Genomic DNA, 17063 nt, shown 5'->3' with positions numbered 1-17063 from the left:
ATGGGTTACATTTTTCACCCCATACATGGAACTATAACTGGATCTGGAGTTTAGACATTCCACCTAAAATTGCTATTTTCCTATGGCAAATTTGCCATAATAGCATTCCCGTACGAAGTACACTCCAGAAACGTAACATCCTGCCTTTTGATGTTTGTCCACTTTGTGACACTTATATTGAAACTATGAATCATCTTTTCATTCAATGCCCTTCCTCTAAACTCTTGTGGGATCTCCAATTAACTAAACACTGGCTGGATTATTTTATCACCTCCCACGACCTTCTTGAAAATCTAACCCTTCTCAGGAAGTACCCCACTGCTTTATGTAAGTTCACCTTCCTAATTTGGTCTCTTTGGAAGGAAAGAAACGATTGTACCTTCAACAATGCATCCTTCAACCCATTCCGGGTTTTCTACAAGGCAAACTCTGCTTACCATGAATGGCAATCTCGTCTCCAACTTGACTATCATCAGCTTACGGGCACCCTTATCACTACCCTCATTTCCACTCCTCCGCCTCCTCCTTCCCCTCCAATCATGGTTCGCTGGTACCCCCCTCCACTCGGCACCTTCAAACTCAACTTCGACGGCTCCAGTAAATCTTCTTCAGCAGCATCAGGAATCATCATCCGTAATAATGAAGGAACTTCAATTTCAGCATGTACTTTTAATCTTGGTCAAACTCAAGCTTTCGTGGCTGAAGCCATCGCCCTCCACAAAGGTCTACAAGAAGCTAGGCGTCTTCAGATCGATAATCTCCTCATCGAAGGTGACAATCTTCTTATCATTAATGCAGTTAAAGGGGTGTGGTCTACTCCTTGGAAGATCAGTAACATTATTTCTGATATCAAATATCTCCTCAACCTCTTTACCACGTGGGATATCAAGCACATTTTCAGAGAAGCAAATTCGGCTGCAGATTGGATAGCGAATGTCGGTCACCTAATTGTTGGGAATGTGTATATAGATCCTACTAGTAGCCAGAGATTAGCTACTATTTTGTGTAATGATTATTCAGGAGTGACTCTCGTGCGGAGAGGCTCCTAAGTATATTCTCCTTACCTTTCAAAAAAAAAAAAAAAATTGCTGCCTTTTTGTATTTGGTAAAATAAAGTGTCGTATCGGGTAGGAATCTTGCACAAGTCAATTGAATTAGGGTTAGCAGACTAGATACTTTGAAAATGAGAAAATTCTTCCTTTAAAATGTCCCTAGTGGGATTGGTGTTAGGTTATGATTCATATGATATTACATAAATCATGCGGAAACAACCATTAACCCAGGAATACATATTATTTACACATAATCATATAGCATAATTTAGATGCATACTCTTTGTTGCGTGCCCTCCCTAGCTGCGCCCGAACCGAACAAGAACAAGTCTTTAGGACTCCAAGTGTCGTCCCTCCGTAGATAGTCCACAGCACGTCCGGATCCGCCTTAAGATTGACCAACTAGAATCGCCCTTAAGGTACTAGAATTTTCGGCACTTTTGAGCAAGATGTGTGGCTGAATTTTTCTCTCAAAAACTCACTTTGAATACTTTGAAACTCGTTTTAAATTGTGAACCCAGGCCACATATTTATAGGGTTATGGAAAGGGAATTGGAATCCTATTCAGATACAAATTAATTAAACTAGAATCCTACAAGAACTCTAATTTAATTAATTTATCAAATAGAATTAGGAATTTAATCATTAACCGAACTCTGCACGTTTTAGGAAACGTGCACGAACACAAACACTTACGCACACACACACGGCAGCCACGATGGGCCGCCCATGCGTGCGTGCGAGCAGCAGCCCACGCAGCGAGGCCTGCGCGAGCCACAAGCCCACGCAAGCACCCGCGCGCGCTGCGCGCGCTGTGCGCGCTGCCACGGCCTGCTGGGCCTGGCGTGGCTGTTTGTGTGGCGCGCTTGGCTTGCTGGGCGATGGCCTGGCTTCGTGCTGGGCCCTCGTCCGGCAGGCCTCGTCCGATGCTTATTCGTACGATACGCTTCCGATTAAATTTCCGATTCCGGAATTCATTTCCGATACGAACAATATTTAACATTTCCGATTCCGGAATTAATTTCCGTTTCGAACAAATATTTAATATTTCCGTTTCCGGAATTATTTTCCGATTCCGGTAATATTTCCGATTCTGACAATTTTTCCGTTTCCGGCAATATTTCCGATTCTGGTAATATTTCCATTTCCGATAATATTTTCCGATACGTACCATGTTTCCGTTTCCGGCAACATCTACGACTTGGATAATATTTATATTTCCGATACGATCCATATTTCCGTTTCCGGCAATATCATCGTTTCCGGAGTATTCATTTATTGCCTGTGACGATCTCAGCTCCCACTGAAACCAAGATCCGTCGATTCCGAATATTCATAGATGGAGTATTTAATGCCATTAAATACTTGATCCGTTTACGTACTATTTGTGTGACCCTACGGGTTCAGTCAAGAGTAAGCTGTGGATTAATATCATTAATTCCACTTGAACTGAAGCGGCCTCTAGCTAGGCATTCAGCTCACTTGATCTCACTGAATTATTAACTTGTTAATTAATAGTGAACCGCATTTATTAGACTTATCATAGAATGCATACTTGGACCAAGGGCATTATTTCCTTCAGTCTCCCACTTGTCCTTAGGGACAAGTGTGCATTTCCTAATTCCTTTGTCGCTCGATGCTTGCTCTTGAACATAAGGTAAGAGTTGTCATCCTTATTATGTCCAGAGGTGTTCCTCGGTTTCAGAGTTCAACTGATCAAATAAACAGATAATCATAGCCTATGATTCATCCGAGCACGGCCATGCATTTCACAGTTTCTAGCTCTCCGAGTGGCCTTGTACAACTTTTAAGCATCTCATCCCGATTTATGGGAGGACAATCCCAATCTTGCGATCTTGAGATTAGACTTCGTTTGATAGGTGATTACCTGAGCGTTGCCTTTATAGCCTCCTTTTACGGTGCGACGGTTGGTCAACGTCAAAGCAACCAGTTCTCAAACAAGTGATCTCAAATCACTCATGTATTGAGGATTTAGTGTCTAATAATTTAATGAAATTTACTTATGACAGATTTTCATCTCTTACAGTAAAGTTTCATAGGTCTTGTCCGATACTAGTCTTCCCAAAGTAAGTATCTATGCAAATGATTATGACATTGCCATGTCCACATAGTTCAAGAAACAGAACTACTAGTCATCTTGCATTCTAATCGTCTAACGTTTTCTATGCGTCCAATTTTATAGAAAACTCCGACTAGGGACCATTTTCAACTTTTGACATTCAAGTTCACTTGATAGACATTTCTTAGTCACAGGACTGGTCCTGACAGTCTATCTTGAATATATTGTCAAATTGAAGGGACTCATCATTTAATACTAAACCAAGATTAAATGGAATATGAAAACACATTTCATATATGATAAATGTTCAACCCCAATGTTTTATAACCATGGGCCTCAAACCCATCTTTAAAACAGTTCATGCAATTCAAAGCTATGCTTGATTTCCAGTGCTACAATGTGAGTGTTGTTTCTCACTTGTTGCATAGGTTTAGTTATCATGCTTTGCCAATCTTAACATCCTTTTCATCGAATGTTCTTTGAGATATGATGATAAGATCTTTTTGAGTTTGTTTATTATGTGATCTAGTCTTTCTTACTTCGATGGTGGTTTTACTCATTTTGCAATGAAGAACCATCAAGTCAGCAGACGTTTTTCTTGCTTCAAGAGTGGTTCTACGCATTTTTCAATGAAGAACCATCAAGCCAGCAGATAGGTGATCTACCCAAGTTCAGTGAAGAACTTTAAACAACCCTGTTTTATTGCTTCTTAGGCAATAATTACTTTTACTTCAACTGTATAGGTTGCTAGTGATGCTTTGTTTGGATTTACCTATCCAAGCAGTTCATAGACATGTGGAAGACTCTCCAACTATATCTTAGAACATAGAAATTATTATTTTAATTTCCCACGCAACAACTCATGGTCTCCAACCCATGTTGCCATTTTCAAAACACGATGCTCTATAGCTCGTCCTTATCAATGGTTAACTCCAAAGGGTCTTGCTTGATCCTTTGCCAGTGTTTATGCGTGTAGCATCAATATTTAGCATATCTTTATTTCCTTGAATCAAGAACTATTCCTATGTACCTTTTCAAGTACCATAAGTATTCTTGATCTCAATCTAGTTGATCTTTACTTAGATCAATAGAGATTGGTATATGTTCGTCATGGCTAAAGTCATACGATACGTTTTTGGCGATCCTCATATTATATCATACATGATAAATTCTTTTGCAGAATAATTCCCAATTGAATTCTATTCATGTAACTTTAGCTCATTCAATTTCAGTAGATACTGAATTCAGCTAAATTCTTTGACATACAATATAGGTTAAGAATCTTATTTAGATCCTTTGATGTTTAACTTTAGTAAATGCTTATACATAGTTCAAACATTCTTTACTTAGATTTATTCATATGGGTCAAATGTCTCCAATGGAGACTTTCGTGTTTGATTTAGTAAATGCCATTACTTAATCCAAAACATTAATATAAGATCTTTGTAAATAGATCTTAATACCCATTATGTACTAAGTTTCGCCATGGTCCATCATTGATGAATAATTTCAAATCTAAGTCATTAGCATTTGAATGTTATTTCACAATAGAGAGATATGTGTGTAATACACATAGGACCAATTAAGTTTTAAGTACTCCCACTAAAATTCCTATATATCTATAAGAATCATGTATATTTTATGAAACTAAAATACTTATTAGTTTCACTAAAATACAGTTCCGATTCCCAATTGCTTGCTTAAATCTGTACTTAGATTTTATAAGCTAGCTTTCTCTTTCAAGTATTTATTTGGATCCACAAATCCTATGACATACCATGTACATAGTTTCTTCCAATATTTGATTGAGGAATACGTTTTGTCATCCAATTGCTATATGTACCAATATGCAATCATTGCTTGAATTATAGACTTGAGCATTACGATTATGCATGAGGTTTCAACACAATTCACACCATGAATTTGCTTGTAACCTTTAGCAACTAATCCAGCTTTGTGTGTGAACACAATTCCATGTTTGATGGTTTTTATCCTTAAAACAAACTTGCAACCAATAGGTGTGAAACTATTCTTGCAAATCAACAAAATTTCAATTTTGTCATCAAAACATTGAGTATGTTTTATGGCCTTTAACCAATTAAACATATAGTCTATATATGGCCTCTAACCATTTTAGGGAATCTGGGTTTCGTCATAGCTTTCTTACAGGTCACAAACTCATTAATCTACATGATAATAGTTTGACTGTAAGTTGTAGGTTTCTTCACTATCTAATAGAAGAATTGCATAGTTTCAGTGACCTGAACTCCATGTTTCTTCACTATCCAATAGAAGAATATCATAGTTCCAGTGACTTGAACTCTATGCCTACTTTGGGTATAGAACATCAAACAAATAGAATATCAATAGCCACTTAAAAGTCCTTTGAATATTCTGTTCTCCTTGAAGCACTTGTAAAGTCTTCTAAGAGATGTCTATTCTTTAAAGCCACTTCTAAAGTCCTTAAAGAATAAGTTCGGATTTTCTGAAGCACTTCGAAAAGCCTCCGGAATGTCCGTTTATGTTTGTTGTTCGCCTCGAAGACTTTCGAGGTCTATTTTCTCCCACTTGTCATTTTGGAAACGAATCTCCAAAAGGACATTATTTCGAGCAAACAAACATTATGTTCTCAAAAATTCGTGGTAGAAACAATACCCTTGTGTCTCATTTGAATAAATCACAATGAAACATATATCTATACTTGGGCCTTAGTTTGTTGAATAACAAACACTAAGCTCCCACTGAGTTTAGCAACTCTTTAGATATATATACTTGAAAAGATATCCTGAAATTACTTTTCAATAGCTTTGACGAATTTGGTTTAGTTTGGTGGTAGTTGAGCATTTTGTTTTAGAAATTATAGGAAAAGTCTTTATGATTCATCATTGATCGAATCAAGTACCAATTGACTTCGATCATTCCAACGTAGATATGCCATATCTTATGGAGCTAGATTGTGAAATTACAACACACAATCATTGATGATCATATTTGGTCTCAAGTAATCATCAACATGATCTAACCTAGATCTTTATGATTTCTTGCCAAGTGGATTTTATTCTTCTGAATCTTTGAACTAGCCAAACAGATTCAACTTATATCACATTTGAGTAAACAAACCTATATTCACTCAAATCCATGTGAAATAATAAAGTCATAAAATCTTTCTTTAGCTTTGAACTCTATCGTCTAGGCGTTCTAACAATAGTTCATATTCTTTGTTACTTTCAACAAGTAAGACTAGTCGTCTTAAATTGGTCTAGAAATCAATGAACTTTCAAAAGTCCATCAAAATAGAGCTTTTGAATGTTAATTTGTTGATATGGTCTAAGCAACAATGCCAAAGATTAGTGGAACTCAAATCAAGGGGTTGATTTGAACCTAGTAAAGTTCTTTAAAGAGTTGTTTGTTTTAATCAAGCATATTGACTCAACCTGTAATTGACCATTTCATTCAAATAAACAAACAAACATTGTTTTTGTTTTTCTTGAATGTGAGTCTTTCTGTGTTTGAAAACAGAAATTTAGGTATGTTGATTATGGAACAAAATAGCCATTAAGTTCCAGCCTTTGAAAGGACTTAAAACAAACTAGATGACCCTACAACTAATGCAGCATTGCCATGCTTCATTTCCCACTTGTAGGTCATTAGTGTATCCTAGCTTCCATTGTTTGAGTTATTACCGAAGTAAGAACCTCAAGCGGTATATGATACCAAGGAAGTTTGATTGCTAGGTCACTTCTCTTTAAACATAAACTTATAGGTAGAAACGGAATCGTAAATTCCTTTCATATGTTCCTTTGTTTTCCTACTTCTTGTACCCTTTCTTATAGTCTTAAGAATTGAATTCTTTAGTGTTGACTTTTATACTTTGTTAGACATGTCCAATGTTACCAACAAGGTTCTTTACCATTTTAATTTTTGTTGAATATTTTGTTTCAACTAGATGATCTTACCAGAAGCTTCTAAAGTTCTCTAAGCATCGATCTATTCGAATGTCTAGGGACTAGACTCATTCGAGAATTAAATGGACAAAGATGTTTAGGTTGTTAACCATTGGTAAAGCTGAGCGTTTAAGCTCAATGCTTTATGATCTCAAAACTACAGTGTATTTTGAATTCACAAGCACCAATTGGTTTGCCATTCGATTTTGATATTCGAAAACAACCATAAAAGTCGATATAAGAAACGTACATTTTAAATTGCTCACTTTCTCTCTTTTTCGTGAATCGTTCTTGGATTCACTACCAATCAAGGAAATTTACTGTTACCTTTCTAAAAGGATTTATTGCAGTGCAAGATATTTAATTATAAACAATAATTAAAACATACATTGAAGCATGCAAAGTCTAAACATTTATCATGAATAATAACTTGAAATTAAAGCAACCATGCAATTCAAACAAGTTATTAGCATTTTATTCGATTTTATTGTTCCGGCAGGTGTGAATAAAATGATTCCAAGACCCTAAAATCATTGAAGAACTAAGCACAGTTTGTCGACTTAATCCTAAAACATCTTAGGTAAGCAAAAGCCTTTTGCTAATAGTCTAGAAACTATTCTTGGTTGATAGGTACGTCTAAGAACTTATTAGGTAAACCTATCGATTTTGCCACGACATAAAAGGACTCCTTACTTATATCGTTGAGTTTCACCAAAACTAACATGTACTCACAATTATTTGTGTACCTTGCCCCTTTAGGACCAATAAGTAACACCTCGCTGAGCGAAAACTATTACTAGATTGATGTAAAGGATATCCAAGCAAGTGTATATTTTGGCATGGCACCTTTTAACTCAATTTTTAAGTTTGGAACTTAAGGCTCTTACTATGTTGGTTAGATTTTAAGTGAACTAAAATTCTTAATCATGCAACATAATCAAGCCATAATCTTATGCATAATTAAGACATATTTAAAGCAATAAATAACTTAAAGCATGCATAAGATAAAGGTGATCTAGTATGGCCCGACTTCATCTTGAAGCTTTGACTTCAAAGTCCGTCTTGAAAATCTCCGTGGGAGGCACCATTTTCTTCAAATAGGATAAGCTATAATTAAAACTAATTACAACTATTTGATGGTACGCAGACCATATTTGAATTGAAAAACAACTTTGGTACTTTAGACCAATTACATTCAAATTAATGGTACGCAGACCATATTTTCTATCCTATTTGGGCCATACTAGTCACTTCATAACCTGCAAAACAGTACATATACAATATATACCATTCACCCATTCATTATCATGAATGGCCCACATAGCTGGTTAGTAAAACACATTATGCATCACGTAAACATTTGCAGCAATTAATCAAGGGCACCAATAATCTACCAATTATTCAGTCCTTATTAATTCTAATCAAGTTGTTTTAACCTTAAGGATTTGTAGACCTAATCAAGAGTTTATGACTAAAAGTGCTCCCACTTAAACCAATAAATTCATATGCTTTACTAATTTTAAACATAAAAATGTATTTCTAGTCTAACCGGAAACATACAAATTTAATTAAAATTTAAAGCTCACATAAATTTATAATTGAATCCAAAAAGTTTAATTTAATTTCAGTCGTTATTTAAATTAATTCATGATTTTAATTTTAGTAAAATAATTAGAATAAATAACATTTATTATAATTACAATATTCAAAATTAAAATCCAAGAAACTAATTTAAATTATTAATTTTAAAATTAATTAAAATTACGTGAACTGAAATTTTCAAATTAAACATTCAAAGCGATCTAATCGTAACGCAAACACCCTACGCATTGCACGCCCATGGGCCGCACGCACACAGCCATCGCTGGCCATGTGCGCGCAGCCCATGCGCTCGTCGCATAGCTGCTGCATCTCCATCGCAAGCCATCGCACGCTGTGGTGCTCGCTGTGCGCGCGCCAGCGCTCGTCGCACACGAGCCATCGCTCGCAGTGCGCGCTCGCCAGCGCTCGCTGTGCGCGTGAGCCATTGCTCGCTGTGCGCGCGAGCCATCGCTCGCTGTGCGCGTGACATCGCTCGCTGGGCGCGCGACATCGCTCGCTGTGCGCGCGAGCCATCGCTCGCTGTGCGCGCGACATCGCTCGCTGGGCGCGCGACATCGCTCGCTGTGCGCGCGAGCAACGCTGGGCGCAGCGCTCGTGGCACGCGAGCTTGAGCTCGCTGCGCGCGAGGCTGCGCGCTCTTGCGCGAGGCTGCGCGCGTTGTGGCGCAGCTCGCTTGCTGCCCACACGCGACTGCCTTGGCTTGCCTTTCGCCCATGCCCATTTGTTCATAGCTCGTGGCCCACGACACAAGGCAGGGCTGCTGCCTTGTGCTCGTGCACTACGCCCTTGCTCATTGCATTCGTGCCGCACGGGCGACGAGCTCCCTTGCTCGTCGTCGCATGCCCGCACTATATAACACCCCTTAAGGGTAACACGAAGCGTCCATTGCTTTGTGCGTGCAAGTTTTATGAACGAATCGCATAAAAATTTAAGATTTATATTTAAAATTAATGACAAATTAATAAATAATATTAATTTCATAATTTTAGGGCGAAAAATCGAAAATTTATTATTCAATTGATTTCCGATTGTTATGGATTCAAGTCTAGGTCATAAAATTTAAAATTTATCATAAATTTACAATTTTTATGGTGGTTTTTAATCATAGGTTTCTAATTAAATTATAATTAATTATGAAAATCAAATTAATTCTAAATTATTCTAATTTTCAATAAATTAATCATAATTACAAATTAGATTGCATAATTAACAAGGCTAGGCATTCAAACTTGTTAAACATATACAGTAGGTCAATCAAAAATTCAAGATTTATCAACAAGAATCGCAAATATTTAATTTAACATCTTAAATTTACGAAATTTTGCATTCGAAAAACTAAAACCTTCGAAAAGTCATAGTTAGGCTTCGAATTTGAGAATTCTGGGTTCGGCAGAAAAATATTAATTTTGTCAAAATTTTAGAATGCCTTTTACATGCGGAATTGACACAAAAATCACTCGATTTGGATGAGTAACGAAGAAACTGCCGAAAAACTGCGTACGTATAATTAAATAAACGCAATTTGCAATTAATTAACAATTACGAAAATTAATCACCCCTTTTAATTCTTGCAAATTTGTAATATTTAACCATGTTTATGCAAATTAGATTATGAAAATAATAAGGGGCTCGTGATACCACTGTTAGGTTATGATTCATATGATATTACATAAATCATGCGGAAACAACCATTAACCCAGGAATACATATTATTTACACATAATCATATAGCATAATTTAGATCCATACTCTTTGTTGCGTGCCCTCCCTAGCTGCGCCCGAACCGAACAAGAACAAGTCTTTAGGACTCCAAGTGTCGTCCCTCCGTAGATAGTCCACAGCACGTCCGGATCCGCCTTAAGATTGACCAACTAGAATCGCCCTTAAGGTACTAGAATTTTCGGCACTTTTGAGCAAGATGTGTGGCTGAATTTTTCTCTCAAAAACTCACTTTGAATACTTTGAAACTCGTTTTAAATTGTGAACCCAGGCCACATATTTATAGGGTTATGGAAAGGGAATTGGAATCCTATTCAGATACAAATTAATTAAACCTAGAATCCTACAAGAACTCTAATTTAATTAATTTATCAAATAGAATTAGGAATTTAATCATTAACCGAACTCTGCACGTTTTAGGAAACGTGCACGAACACAAACACTTACGCACACACACACGGCAGCCACGATAGGCCGCCCATGCGTGCGTGCGAGCAGCAGCCCACGCATCGAGGCCTGCGCGAGCCACAAGCCCACGCAAGCACCCGCGCGCGCTGCGCGCGCTGTGCGCGCTGCCACGGCCTGCTGGGCCTGGGCTTGCGCTGGGCCTGGCGTGGCTGTTTGTGTGGCGCGCTTGGCTTGCTGGGCGATGGCCTGGCTTCGTGCTGGGCCCTCGTCCGACAGGCCTCGTCCGATGCTTATTCGTACGATACGCTTCCGATTAAATTTCCGATTCCGGAATTCATTTCCGATACGAACAATATTTAACATTTCCGATTCCGGAATTAATTTCCGTTTCGAACAAATATTTAATATTTCCGTTTCCGGAATTATTTTCCGATTCCGGTAATATTTCCGATTCTGACAATATTTCCGTTTCCGGCAATATTTCCGATTCTGGTAATATTTCCATTTCCGATAATATTTTCCGATAAGTACCATGTTTCCGTTTCCGGCAACATCTACGACTAATTGGATAATATTTATATTTCCGATACGATCCATATTTCCGTTTCCGGCAATATCATCGTTTCCGGAGTATTCATTTCTTGCCTGTGACGATCTCAGCTCCCACTGAAACCAAGATCCGTCGATTCCGAATATTCATAGATGGAGTATTTAATGCCATTAAATACTTGATCCGTTTACGTACTATTTGTGTGACCCTACGGGTTCAGTCAAGAGTAAGCTGTGGATTAATATCATTAATTCCACTTGAACTGAAGCGGCCTCTAGCTAGGCATTCAGCTCACTTGATCTCACTGAATTATTAACTTGTTAATTAATACTGAACCGCATTTATTAGACTTATCATAGAATGCATACTTGGACCAAGGGCATTATTTCCTTCAATTGGACCCCAAACTTTTGATGGGAAGGTGTAATCAGGTCCGTCTCCGGCAATTTGGAGGCCCTGTGCTAAAATACATATATTGGGCGTGAAGAATCGAACTTTGGTCTTTGCTACCACACTTATTAGTCTTTACCAACTGAGACAAAGATTGCATAATGCATAACAAAGTAGCTGTTAATTATATAATATTTGTTCTTGGGGGTTTAACCAATATAGTTTCTTTTTGGGCCCCCAAAATTTTGTGGCCCGGTGTTGTAGTTCAGCCTGGACCTCCTTTAGCCGGCCCTAGGTGTAATCATTATAGATTTATAGCAACTCTACTTTAAGAGTAGTAGAGCACATGCATGTACTTCGCATAACTTACAACAATTGCTTGTGCATTTGATAAGTAGCTAGGGATGTCAGTGGGGTGGGTTTCGCGGGAGACCCGCCCGCATCTGCCCCAAGTAGGCGGGGATGGAGGTAGGTTTGGCGGGTGATGGGGCGGGGATGGGTATAAAAGTCGTACCCGCCATGGGTGATGGGGCGGGTGTGGATTTTGTGTTGAACCCGCCCCATCCCCGCCCGCCCCGCCCCATCCCCACTCGCTTCGCTTCATACCCGACATTGGTGATGGGGTGAGTTTGAATTTATTTGCATATTTAGTTGATAATATAAATTTAGGTGAGATTTTTATGTTTTTTGTTTAGATTTTTTTGTTATGACAAGTATTTTTTTTATTATATAGGTTACTTTAGTCATAAGGTTATTTTTTTTATATAGTTAACTTTGATTACTCCGAATATATGGCAAATGTTTGCTAAATAAGAACAATTAGGCGGGTATTAGCGCGGGTATGAAGCGGGGATAAGACGGGGATGGATACCCAGTTGGGTGGCGGGGCGGGGATGGATTTTAGCTTACACCCGTTGGGGCGGGGATGGGGATGAATTTTGTACCCGCCATGGGTGATGGGGCGGGGATGGGGATGAAAATTTTAGGTGGGGATGGGGATGGAGGGACCTACATCCGCATCCGCCCCGCCCCATTGACATCCCTATAAGTAGCATCGCAAAGTTTGCACTTCACGACCCTCACATTGAAGTGGGGATTCCCTTACCCTAGTCTTTCCCGCTAATCTGATCTTTGTCACTAAAAGATTGTCATGTAGAGCAAACTTCAGTTCGTTAATATTTGGGTGTGAAATGTATACAAGGGTTGGTAAAGTGAGTATACGAAGAGAGAGTTAGAAAGAGAGCAAGTGAAAAAAGTTACTATTTTAAGTATGAGGCAAACTTAAAGGGATACGCAAAAAGAAATACTGAACAATCTTTTAGGATGGCGTTGAGGGAGTAATATTAGGGAGATTCGAATCTATGACTTAGTGTACACATACCATCAATGTTAACTAATAGACTCATACATCATTGTCCGGGCGTCTATACATCTACACTAATAATACATAAACATTATGCAAACATGGTTTATGTACCTCAGTGCACAATGCACACTATCCACCCTGTTTTGAAGTGAACATATCGTTTCACATTCAAAGAACATATCGCGCGTTTATACCCAAAACATAAAGTATAACTGTCTGATTGTACGTGTATATTAAAGTCTTTCTCCATGTACAGTATGTGCTCAATAAAATATATATCAGGGTGCATATGAACATTGTATATGCGGATGTATAATCCAAAATGCGATATTTATTGGCGATTAATTAAAGAATAGTCCTTACATTGAACTCTTGATTGTGGGAAACAAAAGGTAATCAACCATAAGTCCATAATTGATTAACATTAGGCAGGCTATAATCCTGTTGGAAAGTTTTATCCAAGATTAACGTTCAAGTAATCACGTCTTTATACTAATTTCTTTATTGTCGTTTGCAGTTTGTAACGTAAATTATTAGTTATAACGCCTTTGAATCTGATTATTTGATGTAGACTACATTTATTTTAAGTAACGTAGAATTTGTTTTAGTACCGTCACCAACTCATATATAGATGTCATGCATGTTTCAACAATCATTTACTCACTTTTATTAACTAAATCATTTCCTCGTATAATACGTATTTTGAGTGTTCTAAGTACTATGGTATAATACATACTTTCAGTGTTTTAACAGCATGTTCTTAAATAGATTTGATGAGAATAAATCTATATTATTAAAGCCGAGTGGTGGTAAATGTGATAGCTCTAAAACTTCAATCCCCATTTCTCATTCATTATTATTTAAGAAAATTTAGGCATTAAAAAAGAAAAACAAACAAGCTCAAATTAACAACATCTTCACGCACAGTTAATTGGGAGACATATTTGGAAATAAGAATAATCAATTATACTCAACAGGAAAAAATAACATTACTATATTTTACACATTGAAATTGAATTACACAAAGTTAACATCTCCGTTTACTCAAAAAAGTTAACATCGTGGTTAAGAGATTTTTTTTTTCTCTTTATACGTTGTGCGATAGCAAGGACACAAACTAGTTTGTATATAAAGCTGTAAAGAAAATCAATATCCATTCCCAAGTACTTGGGTTGCGTTTTATTCACCTCATTTTCACTTACTCAAATTTATAAGAATTCATTTTAGTTGTAGTGTGAACTTAGATACCACTATCTAAACTTATTGGTTAGAACTATTGTGAACATAGTAGAGCCTCAATAGTCACTCAATTGATTTTTACGAACATATATATTAGTGACAGTTAAAGTTAAAAGGTACGTAGTACTACGTATATCAATAAGATCCAATTACTAAAGATGGAGGTTGTTTTTTCGGATATCAGATATGTGTGGCAACACACATATCAGCTAAAAGACAAATAGCTAAAAGACAAAAAAGGAAGTACCATTTATGTTAAAAAAGTACCATTCTGTAAAAAAAAAGTACCATTCAGTTAAAAAAAGTACCATTTTTGTTTAAAAAAGTATCATTTAATTTCTTTTTTGTCATTTTTCTTATTTTGTCTTTTGCTATGATATGCATTTGTCCACACATATCTGATATCCGAAAATACTTCCTCCTAAAGATGGGTCGTTTCGTAAAGGGTACGGAGTATATCAATAAGGAAATAAACGGTTAAATAATTCAATTATGGTACAAATCAAGCTTTAACAATCACATTGAAAAAAAAAATGTTAGTGGACAAAAGTATGTACTATTGTATTATTTTCTTAATCAAAATTTAAGTACTTTTCGAACTTTTTAATATTTGAACTTCACTTTATTTAAGGAATATTTGAACTTCATTTAAGATTTAATTTTTTTTTATGGTAGTTGCCTAGTTGGTTGATGATTTGTGATAAACGCCCCCCCAACCCCCCCCCCCCCCCCCCCCCCCCCCCCCCCTCCCCCAAGTGGTCCATTATACTCCGTAGATCAACCCTAGAATATTTTATTAACAATAAAGACAAAGTATAAATTTCACCTATTTTCTCGATAGAACTTACTCCGTGGTTGTACAAGTGCTAAATTCAAACAACTTGAGGTGAGAAAAAAAAAGGTACTCGAAATTATAATCAAGACTTGTTCAAAATTGAATACAAATATTTCAATATGACCGTCTGACACCGTCAAACCACCCACGGGTGTGTCGCGGGTCAAAAATATGGGTAATGGGTCAAAAAATTCGGATCATATAAAAAGTATATTTTCACCCCTTTTTAACCCTAATTCATTTTCTGTCTCCTCACAATCTCTCTGTTTCTCTCTCCTCCTCTGCCTCTCTCTCTCCTCAAAATCTATTTCCTCCATTTTCGTCGGCATCAACGCTACAACGAAGGTGAAGGTGCAAATCTGTCTTCGTCTCGTCAATCTCATCTCCCTCAAACTCTCCGCCTCTCCGTGAATGGCCATTGCCGTCCGTAACTCGTCGCCGCCATTCTCCAGCTCTTCGTCGTTGTCTCAAGGTAAAACTTCCATCTCTCTCTCTTCCATTATCCTTTGTATCCTCCATCGTAGTTTTAGGTTTTTGATTTCAGTTCCTTTTTTAATGATTTTGTTGATTTTACATTTAGGTTCTTTAAATTTTGTTTTGATTTTGTTTTTGTTTAGGGTTTCGTGAAAGATTTGGTAACATCATCGACCATAGCCTTCGACGTGGCCGGCGAACGACGACCGAGGAAGCGAAAGAGCACCAAAGGAAGTAGACGAAAGAGAAGAGCCGCCTACACAACCACCTTTACCTCGTCGTGCATTTGAGAGGCAGCCACCTTGTCTGGAGGATACGGCGGTTTTCTCTATGTATTAGGACTAAAAGACTATTAGTTTAATTTTAGTTATATTTAGTTACGAAAAGAAAGGGTTTAGTTACTTACTTTCTCAATTATTGTTTTCGTTAATGATTTGTTATGATTTGTTGTGTTTAGTTAAGAAATAAAATATTTTGAGTTATTCATTGTTTTAGTTTAAAATAATTTGGTTTTAGTTATGATTTATTTCGTTTTAGTTAAGTATATATTCGTTTTAGTTATGATTTATTTTGAGTTATAAATTCAATTCGTTAAATTTTGGAACCAATTAGTTAAGCAATGAAGTCAATTAGTTAAGCACTGAAACTAATTAGTGAAACGTTGAAATTCAATTAGTTAAGCATTTTAACCAATTAGTTAAGCAATCGAACTAATTAGTTAAGCATTTGAACCAATTAGTTAAGCACTGGAATTAATTAGTTAATCAATCGAACTAATTAGTTAAGCATTTGAACCAATTAGTAAGTAATGAAACCAATTAGTTAGGCAGTAGAATTAATTAGTTAATCAATCGAACTAATTAGTTAAGCATTTGAACCAATTAGTTAAGCATTGAAATTAATTAGTTAATCAATCGAACTAATTAGTTAAGCATTTGAACTAATTAGTTAAGCAGTGGAATCAATTGATTAAGCAATGGAATGAATTAGTTAAAGCAATGTAACTAATTAAATTAGTTAAGCCTAATATTCAATTAGTTAAGCCTAAAATTCAATTAGTTAAGTCCATAATTCTTAGTTAAGTTTTGAAACCAATTAGTTAAGCAATGAAATCAATTAGTTAAGCACGGTAACTAATTAGTGAAACGTTGAAATTCAATTAGTTAAACATTTAAACCAATTAGTTAAGCAATCGAACTAATTAGTTCAAGATTTGAACCAATTAGTTAAGCATTTGAACAAATTAATTAAGCATTTGAACCAATTAGTTAAGCAATCGAACTAATTAGTTAAGCACCAAAATCAATTAGTTAATAAATGGAAAAAATTATTTAAGCAATATAACCAATTAGTTAAGCATTAAAACTAATTAGTTAAGCAATGAAACCTTAAGTACTGGGATCA

The 17063-nt window shown here is 36.6% G+C and overlaps 1 long non-coding RNA gene across 1 annotated transcript; it reads left to right on the top strand.

Moving 5' to 3' along the window:
- The first annotated feature begins 15443 nt into the window (after window positions 1-15443).
- On the top strand, window positions 15444-16164 carry LOC130470716 (uncharacterized). The gene is made up of 2 exons (XR_008931439.1): window positions 15444-15657; window positions 15803-16164. It is a non-coding gene; the product is annotated as an uncharacterized lncRNA (long non-coding RNA).
- The last annotated feature ends 899 nt before the right edge of the window (window positions 16165-17063 follow it).

This window comes from Spinacia oleracea, chromosome 3, assembly GCF_020520425.1.
Source record: "Spinacia oleracea cultivar Varoflay chromosome 3, BTI_SOV_V1, whole genome shotgun sequence".
Taxonomy (NCBI): Eukaryota; Viridiplantae; Streptophyta; class Magnoliopsida; order Caryophyllales; family Amaranthaceae; genus Spinacia; species Spinacia oleracea.
The sequence above is the reverse complement of the archived record's forward strand: the minus strand, read 5'-3'. Positions and strand labels throughout refer to the sequence as shown.